Source organism: Anomaloglossus baeobatrachus, chromosome 10, assembly GCF_048569485.1.
Source record: "Anomaloglossus baeobatrachus isolate aAnoBae1 chromosome 10, aAnoBae1.hap1, whole genome shotgun sequence".
Lineage (NCBI taxonomy): Eukaryota > Metazoa > Chordata > Amphibia > Anura > Aromobatidae > Anomaloglossus > Anomaloglossus baeobatrachus.
The window spans coordinates 214078602-214087575 of NC_134362.1; positions in this window are offsets into that span (position 1 = coordinate 214078602).

Consider the following 8974-nt stretch of genomic DNA (forward strand, 5'->3'; position numbering starts at 1 on the left):
ACGCTGTCTTCCCCTGTGAGCTCTCTCCCCTCGTACGCTGTCTTCCCCTGTGAGCTCTTTCCCCTCGTACGCTATCTTCCACTGTGAGCTCTCTCCCCTCGTACGCTGTCTTCCCCTATGAGCTCTCTCCCCTCGTACGCTGTCTTCCCCTGTGAGCTCTCTCCCCTCGTACGCTGTCTCCCCCTGTGAGCTCTCTCCCCCGTGCGCTGTCTTCCCCTATGAGCTCTCTCCCCTCGTACGCTGTCTTCCCCTGTGAGCTCTCCCCTCGTGCGCTGTCTCCCCCTGTGAGCTCTCTCCCCTCGTGCGCTGTCTCCCCTATGAGCTCTCTCCCCTCGTGCGCTGTCTTCCCCTGTGAGCTCTCTCCCTACGTACGCTGTCTCCCCCTGTGAGCTCTCTCCCCTCGTACGCTGTCTTCCCCTGTGAGCTCTCTCCCCTCGTACGCTGTCTTCCCCTGTGAGCTCTCTCCCTACGTGCGCTGTCTCCTCTATGAGCTCTCTCCCCTCGTGCGCTGTCTCCCCCTGTGAGCTCTCTCCCCTCGTACGCTGTCTTCCCCTATGAGCTCTCTCCCCTGGTGCGCTGTCTTCCCCTGTAAGCTATCTCCCCTCGTGCGCTGTCTCCCCCTGTGAGCTCTCTCCCCTCGTGCGCTGTCTCCCCTATGAGCTCTCTCCCCTCGTGCGCTGTCTCCCCCTGTGAGCTCTCTCCCCTTGTGCGCTGTCTCCCCCTGTGAGCTCTCTCCCCTCGTGCGCTGTCTCCCCGTGGGAGCTCTCTCCCCTCGTACGCTGTCTTCCCCTGTGAGCTCTCTCCCCTCGTGCGCTGTCTCCCCCTGTGAGCTCTCTCCCCTCGTACGCTGTCTCCCCCTGTGAGCTCTCTCGCCTCGTACGCTGTCTGCCCCTGTGAGCTCTCTCCCCTCGTACGCTGTCTCCCCCTGTGAGCTCTCTCCCCTCGTGCGCTGTCTCCCCGTGAGCTCTCTCCCCTCATACGCTGTCTCCCCCTGTGAGCTCTCTCCCCTCGTACGCTGTCTCCCCCTGTGAGATCTCTCCCCTCGTACGCTGTCTCCCCCTGTGAGCTCTCTCCCCTCGTACGCTGTCTTCCCGTGAGCTCTCTCCCCTCGTGCGCTGTCTCCCCCTGTGAGCTCTCTCCCCTCGTACGCTGTCTTTCCCTGTGAGCTCTCTACCCTCCTACGCTGTCTTCCCCTATGAGCTGTCTCCCCTCGTACGCTGTCTCCCCCTGTGAGCTCTCTCCCCTCGTACACTGTCTCCCCCTGTGAGCTCTCTCCCCTCGTACGCTGTCTCCCCCTGTGAGCTCTCTCCCCTCGTGCGCTGTCTTTCCCTGTGAGCTCTCTTTCCTCGTGCGCTGTCTTCCCCTGTGAGCTCTCTCCCCTCGTGCGCTGTCTCCCCCTGTGAGCTCTCTCCCCTCGTGCGCTGTCTCCCCCTGTGAGCTCTCTCCCCTTGTACGCTGTCTTTCCCTGTGAGCTCTCTCCCCTCGTGCGCTGTCTTCCCCTGTGAGCTCTCTCCCCTCGTGCGCTGTCTCCCCCTGTGAGCTCTCTCCCCTCGTGCGCTGTCTCCCCCTGTGAGCTCTCTCCCCTTGTACGCTGTCTCCCCCTGTGAGCTCTCTCCCCTCGTACGCTGTCTCCCCTGTGAGCTCTCTCCCTTCGTACGCTGTCTCCCCCTGTGAGCTCTCTCCCCTCGTACGCTGTCTCCCCCTGTGAGCTCTCTCCCCTCGTGCGCTGTCGCCCCCTGTGAGCTCTCTCCCCTCGTACGCTGTCTCCCCCTGTGAGCTCTCTCCCCTCGTGCGCTGTCTCCCCTGTGAGCTCTCTCCCTTCGTATGCTGTCTCCCCCTGTGAGCTCTCCCCTCGTACGCTGTCTCCCCCTGTGAGCTTTCTCCCCTCGTGCGTTGTCTCCCCTGTGAGCTCTCTCCCCTCGTACGCTGTTTCCCCCTGTGAGCTCTCTCCCTTTATACGCTGTCTCCCCCTGTGAGCTCTCTCCCCTCGTACGGTCTTCCCCTGTGAGCTCTCTCCCCTCGTACGCTGTTTCCCCCTGTGAGCTCTCTCCCTTTATACGCTGTCTCCCCCTGTGAGCTCTCTCCCCTCGTGCGCTGTCTCCCCCTGTGAGCTCTCTCCCCTCGTACGCTGTCTCCCCCTGTGAGCTGTCTCCCCTGTGAGCTCTCTCCCTTCGTATGCTGTCTCCCCCTGTGAGCTCTATCCCCTCGTGCGCTGTCTCCCCCTGTGAGCTCTCTCCCTTCGTATGCTGTCTCCCCCTGTGAGCTCTCTCCCCTCGTGCGCTGTCTTCCCCTGTGAGCTCTCTCCCCTCGTGCGCTGTCTTCCCCTGTGAGCTCTCTCCCCCTCGTACGCTGTCTCCCTCTGTGAGCTCTCTCCCCTCGTACGCTGTCTCCCCCTGTGAGCTCTCTCCCCTCGTACGCTGTCTCCCCCTGTGAGCTCTCTCCCCTCGTACGCTGTCTCCCCCTGTGAGCTCTCTCCCCTCGTACGCTGTCTCCCCCTGTGAGCTCTCTCCCCTCGTGCGCTGTCTCCCCCTGTGAGCTCTCTCCCCTCGTACGCTGTCTCCCCCTGTGAGCTCTCTCCCCTCGTACGCTGTCTCCCCCTGTGAGCTCTCTCCCCTCGTGCGCTGTCTCCCCCTGTGAGCTCTCTCCCCTCGTGCGCTGTCTCCCCCTGTGAGCTCTCTCCCCTCGTGCGCTGTCTCCCCCTGTGAGCTCTCTCCCCTTGTACGCTGTCTCCCCCTGTGATCTCTCTCCCCTCGTACGCTGTCTCCCCTGTGAGCTCTCTCCCTTCGTACGCTGTCTCCCCCTGTGAGCTCTCTCCCCTCGTACGCTGTCTCCCCCTGTGAGCTCTCTCCCCTCGTGCGCTGTCGCCCCCTGTGAGCTCTCTCCCCTCGTACGCTGTCTCCCCCTGTGAGCTCTCTCCCCTCGTGCGCTGTCTCCCCTGTGAGCTCTCTCCCTTCGTATGCTGTCTCCCCCTGTGAGCTCTCCCCTCGTACGCTGTCTCCCCCTGTGAGCTTTCTCCCCTCGTGCGTTGTCTCCCCTGTGAGCTCTCTCCCCTCGTACGCTGTTTCCCCCTGTGAGCTCTCTCCCTTTATACGCTGTCTCCCCCTGTGAGCTCTCTCCCCTCGTACGGTCTTCCCCTGTGAGCTCTCTCCCCTCGTACGCTGTTTCCCCCTGTGAGCTCTCTCCCTTTATACGCTGTCTCCCCCCTGTGAGCTCTCTCCCCTCGTGCGCTGTCTCCCCCTGTGAGCTCTCTCCCCTCGTACGCTGTCTCCCCCTGTGAGCTGTCTCCCCTGTGAGCTCTCTCCCCTCGTGCGCTGTCTCCCCTGTGAGCTCTCTCCCCTCGTACGCTGTCTCCCCCTGTGAGCTCTATCCCCTCGTACGCTGTCTTCCCCTGTGAGCTCTCTCCCCTCGTGCGCTGTCTCCCCCTGTGAGCTCTCTCCCCTCGTACGCTGTCTCCCCCTGTGAGCTCTCTCCCCTCGTACGCTGTCTCCCCTGTGAGCTCTCTCCCCTCGTGCGCTGTCTTCCCTGTGAGCTCTCTCCCCTCGTACGCTGTCTCCCCGTGAGCTCTCTCCCCTCGTACGCTGTCTTCCCTGTGAGCTCTCTCCCCTCGTGCGCTGTCTCCCCCTGTGATCTCTCTCCCCTCGTACGCTGTCTCCCCCTGTGAGCTCTCTCCCTCGTACGCTGTCTCCCCCTGTGAGCTCTCTCCCCTCGTGCGCTGTCTCCCCCTGTGAGCTCTCTCCCCTCGTGCGCTGTCTTCCCTGTGAGCTCTCTCCCCTCGTGCGCTGTCTCCCCCTGTGAGCTCTCTCCCTTCGTACGCTGTCTCCCCCTGTGAGCTCTCTCCCCTCGTACGCTGTCTTCCCCTTTGAGCTCTCTCCCCTCGTGCGCTGTCTTCCCCTGTGAGCTCTCTCCCTTCGTACGCTGTCTCCCCTGTGAGCTCTCTCCCCTCGTGCGCTGTCTTCCCCTGTGAGCTCTCTCCCCTCGTACGCTGTCTCCCCCTGTGAGCTCTATCCCCTCGTGCGCTGTCTCCCCCTGTGAGCTCTCTCCCTTCGTATGCTGTCTCCCCCTGTGAGCTCTCTCCCCTCGTGCGCTGTCTTCCCCTGTGAGCTCTCTCCCTCGTGCGCTGTCTTCCCCTGTGAGCTCTCTCCCCTCGTACGCTGTCTCCCCCTGTGAGCTCTCTCCCCTCGTACGCTGTCTCCCCCTGTGAGCTCTCTCCCCTCGTACGCTGTCTTCCCCTGTGAGCTCTCTCCCCTCGTACGCTGTCTCCCCCTGTGAGCTCTCTACCCTCGTACGCTGTCTCCCCCTGTGAGCTCTCTCCCTTCGTACGCTGTCTCCCCCTGTGAGCTCTCTCCCCTCGTACGCTGTCCTCCTCCTGTGAGCTCTCTCCCTTCGTACGCTGTCTCCCCTGTGAGCTCTCTCCCCTCGTACGCTGTCTCCCCCTGTGAGCTCTCTCCCTTCGTACGCTGTCTCCCCCTGTGAGCTCTGTCCCCTCGTACGCTGTCTTCCCCTGTGAGCTCTCTCCCCTCGTGCGCTGTCTCCCCCTGTGAGCTCTCTCCCCTCGTACGCTGTCTCCCCCTGTGAGCTCTCTCCCCTCGTGCGCTGTCTCCCCCTGTGAGCTCTCTCCCCTCGTGCGCTGTCTTCCCCTGTGAGCTCTCTCCCCTCGTACGCTGTCTCCACCTGTGAGCTCTATCCCCTCGTGCGCTGTCTCCCCCTGTGAGCTCTCTCCCTTCGTATGCTGTCTCCCCCTGTGAGCTCTCTCCCCTCGTGCGCTGTCTTCCCCTGTGAGCTCTCTCCCTTCGTACGCTGTCTCCCCCTGTGAGCTCTCTCCCCTCGTGCGCTGTCTTCCCCTGTGAGCTCTCTCCCCTCGTACGCTGTCTCCCCCTGTGAGCTCTATCCCCTCGTGCGCTGTCTCCCCCTGTGAGCTCTCTCCCTTCGTATGCTGTCTCCCCCTGTGAGCTCTCTCCCCTCGTGCGCTGTCTTCCCCCTGTGAGCTCTCTCCCCTCGTGCGCTGTCTTCCCCTGTGAGCTCTCTCCCCTCGTACGCTGTCTCCCCCTGTGAGCTCTCTCCCCTCGTACGCTGTCTCCCCCTGTGAGCTCTCTCCCCTCGTACGCTGTCTCCCCCTGTGAGCTCTCTCCCCTCGTACGCTGTCTCCCCCTGTGAGCTCTCTCCCCTCGTACGCTGTCTCCCCCTGTGAGCTCTCTCCCCTCGTGCGCTGTCTCCCCCTGTGAGCTCTCTCCCCTCGTACGCTGTCTCCCCCTGTGAGCTCTCTCCCCTCGTACGCTGTCTCCCCCTGTGAGCGCTCTCCTCTCGTGCGCTGTCTCCCCCTGTGAGCTCTCTCCCCTCGTGCACTGTCTCCCCCTGTGAGCTCTCTCCCCTCGTGCGCTGTCTCCCCCTGTGAGCTCTCTCCCCTCGTGCGCTGTCTCCCCCTGTGAGCTCTCTCCCCTCGTACGCTGTCTCCCCCTGTGAGCTCTCTCCCCTCGTACGCTGTCTCCCCCTGTGAGCTCTCTCCCCTCGTACGCTGTCTCCCCCTGTGAGCTCTCTCCCCTCGTGCGCTGTCTCCCCCTGTGAGCTCTCTCCCTTCGTACGCTGTCTCCCCCTGTGAGCTCTCTCCCTTCGTACGCTGTCTCCCCCTGTGAGCTCTCTCCCCTCGTGCGCTGTCTTCCCCTGTGAGCTCTCTCCCCTCGTGCGCTGTCTTCCCCTGTGAGCTCTCTCCCCTCGTGCGCTGTCTTCCCCTGTGAGCTCTCTCCCCTCGTGCGCTGTCTCCCCCTGTGAGCTCTCTCCCCTCGTGCGCTGTCTCCCCCTGTGAGCTCTCTCCCTTCGTACGCTGTCTCCCCCTGTGAGCTCTCTCCCCTCGTACGCTGTCTCCCCCTGTGAGCTCTCTCCCCTCGTACGCTGTCTCCCCCTGTGAGCTCTCTCCCCTCGTGCGCTGTCTTCCCCTGTGAGCTCTCTCCCCTCGTGCGCTGTCTTCCCCTGTGAGCTCTCTCCCCTCGTACGCTGTCTCCCCCTGTGAGTTCTCTCCCCTCGTACGCTGTCTCCCCCTGTGAGCTCTCTCCCCTCGTACGCTGTCTCCCCCTGTGAGCTCTCTCCCCTCGTGCGCTGTCTCCCCCTGTGAGCTCTCTCCCTTCGTACGCTGTCTCCCCCTGTGAGCTCTCTCCCTTCGTACGCTGTCTCCCCCTGTGAGCTCTCTCCCCTCGTGCGCTGTCTCCCCCTGTGAGCTCTCTCCCTTCGTACGCTGTCTCCCCCTGTGAGCTCTCTCCCCTCGTACGCTGTCTCCCCCTGTGAGCTCTCTCCCCTCGTGCGCTGTCTCCCCCTGTGAGCTCTCTCCCTTCGTACGCTGTCTCCCCCTGTGAGCTCTCTCCCCTCGTGCGCTGTCTCCCCCTGTGAGCTCTCTCCCCTCGTGCGCTGTCCTCCCCCTGGAGTGGCGCTGGGTCCTGGCCGACATCTGCAGGAGTATCGTCTCCTCCGGGGTCTCCCCGCACCCTCCATTACATACATGATCATGTCAGTACAGCGCTGCGGAACATGTTGGCACTATAGAAAGGTAATTAAGATGAAAGCTGAGCGCTGACAGGTTGCTATGGGTAACAGCAGGCATTGGTGAGGTGATAATCACTATACAGGAGGCGGCGGTCTAGAATGACATAATAGACGGGGAGGTATATATCGGTTGCACACTTCCTGTGCACTGTGTGCAGTGTGCACGTTCCGCGAGACACCAAGGAAATGCAGGAGGCAGAGTGCGAGGATAGCCCCGCCCGATATAGCCCCGCCCATGAATAGTCCCGCCCCGATATAGGCCGCCTAAGGATAGCCACGCCCCGAAATAGGCCGCCTAAGGATAGCCCCGCCCCGCTATAGGCCGCCTAGGGATAGCCACGCCGCCTTGAGGGCCTTGCCCTCTGGAGTCCGCCCCGTAATTGCCCCGCCCTCAGTATAAGTCGTCTTATTAGGGTTATAACTCGCCCCTGTAAAGCCCCGCCCTCTCGTAGCACGTCCGTGCAATAGGTTCGCCTTCTTTATAATACGCCACGCACCTGGTATATACCGCCCTGCCCCAGTGATAGTCCCGTCCCGCCCCCTGTGACATGAAGTCACGGATTGGTTGGCTGTTTTCTCACCACTAGAGGTCGCATTGCGTGATGGCAGCGGACATTTTGGTGGAGACCTTCTCTCTATTTATGAAGCCGGCGCAGGCGCAGATAAAAATTTACAACCTCTAGTGCTGGAATACACTGTTTTGGAAATAGGCGCCGAGTTTGAAGGGAGAATCCCGTGTCCGGCGGAGGTGAGAGCGGGGGTCAGTGACGGCTCCCGGCCGCACAGGTTCACTCACAGGATGTCTCCTCACATTCTGCTGCTCCATCCGCGCCGTGTGAACAGTCCCTGAGTGTAGGGAGCGGGGACCCCCAACCACACCCCGGGGAGAGGGGAACCCGGATAGAGGGGACCCCCAACCATTCCCCGGGAAGAGGGGGACCCCCAACCACCCCCCGGGGAGAGGGGGACCCCCAACCACCCCCCGAGGAGAGGGGGACCCCCAACCACTCCCCGGGAAGAGGGGAACCCGGATAGAGGGGACCCCCAACCACCCCCTGGAGAGAGGGGAACCCGGATAGAGGGGACCCCCAACCACCCCCTGGAGAGAGGGGAACCCGGATAGAGGGGACCCCCAACCACCCCCTGGAGAGAGGGGGAACCCGGATAGAGGGGACCCCCAACCACCCCCTGGAGAGAGGGGAACCCGGATAGAGGGGACCCCCCAACCACCCCCCCGGAGAGAGGGGAACCCGGAGAGAGGGGACCCCCCAACCACCCCCCCGGAGAGAGGGGAACCCGGATAGAGGGGGACCCCCCAACCACCCCCCGGAGAGAAGGGAACCCCAATCACCCCCCGGAGAGAGGGGAACCCGGATAGAAGGGACTCCCCAACCACCCCCCGGAGAGAGGGGAACCCGCATAGAGGGGACCCCCCAACCACCCCCCGGATAGAGGGGACCCCCAACCATTCCCCGGGAAGAGGGGAACCCGGATAGAGGGGACCCCCAACCACCCCCCGGGGAGAGGGGGACCCCCAACCACTCCCCGGGAAGAGGGGAACCCGGATAGAGGGGACCCCCAACCACCCCCTGGAGAGAGGGGAACCCGGATAGAGGGGCCCCCCAACCACCCCCTGGAGAGAGGGGAACCCGGATAGAGGGGACCCCCCAACCACCCCCCCGGAGAGAGGGGAACCCGGATAGAGGGGACCCCCCAATCACCCCCCGGAGAGAGGGGAACCCGGATAGAAGGGACTCCCCAACCACCCCCCGGAGAGAGGGGAACCCGGAGAGAGGGGACCCCCCCAACCACCCCCCGGAGAGAGGGGAACCCGGAGAGAGGGGACCCCCCAACCACCCCCCGGAGAGAGGGGAACCCCGGAGAGAGGGGACCCCCCAACCACCCCCCGGAGAGAGGGGACCCCCGGGAAGAGGGGGACCACCAACCACCCCCCAGAGAGAGGGGAACCCGGATAGAGGGGACCCCCAACCATTCCCCGGGGATAGGGGGACCCGGATAGAGGGGACCCCCACCCAATATGGGGAGATGGCAGGCGGAGCCCCTGACAACCTGGGGGGGTTGGCGTTGAGCAGAGACCTGGGGGGGCTGTTGTGATTGTTGCTCTGCTGTATGATGCAGGTTCTGGGGGGGATAGGCTCGTACCTCTCCTCCGTCCTGCTGCTTGTCCCACCTCAGTCCAGCCGCCCTTTTCCCAGTTTGTGTCCCCCGCTGCGGTGATTTTTGGCTTCTCAGATCCCCTCTTGTGCTTCTCAGATCCCCTCTTGTCTCCTATTCAGGAAGCTGCGGACCCCTGTGACTGAGGATGGAGATGACACCGTGCGCCTCTGGAGCATCTGTGTGAGTTGCGAGGGTCGGAGACCGGCAGGCGTATGGGGGGTTGAGATGACCGGCAGGCGTGTGTGTGGGGGGGGTTGAGGAGAAC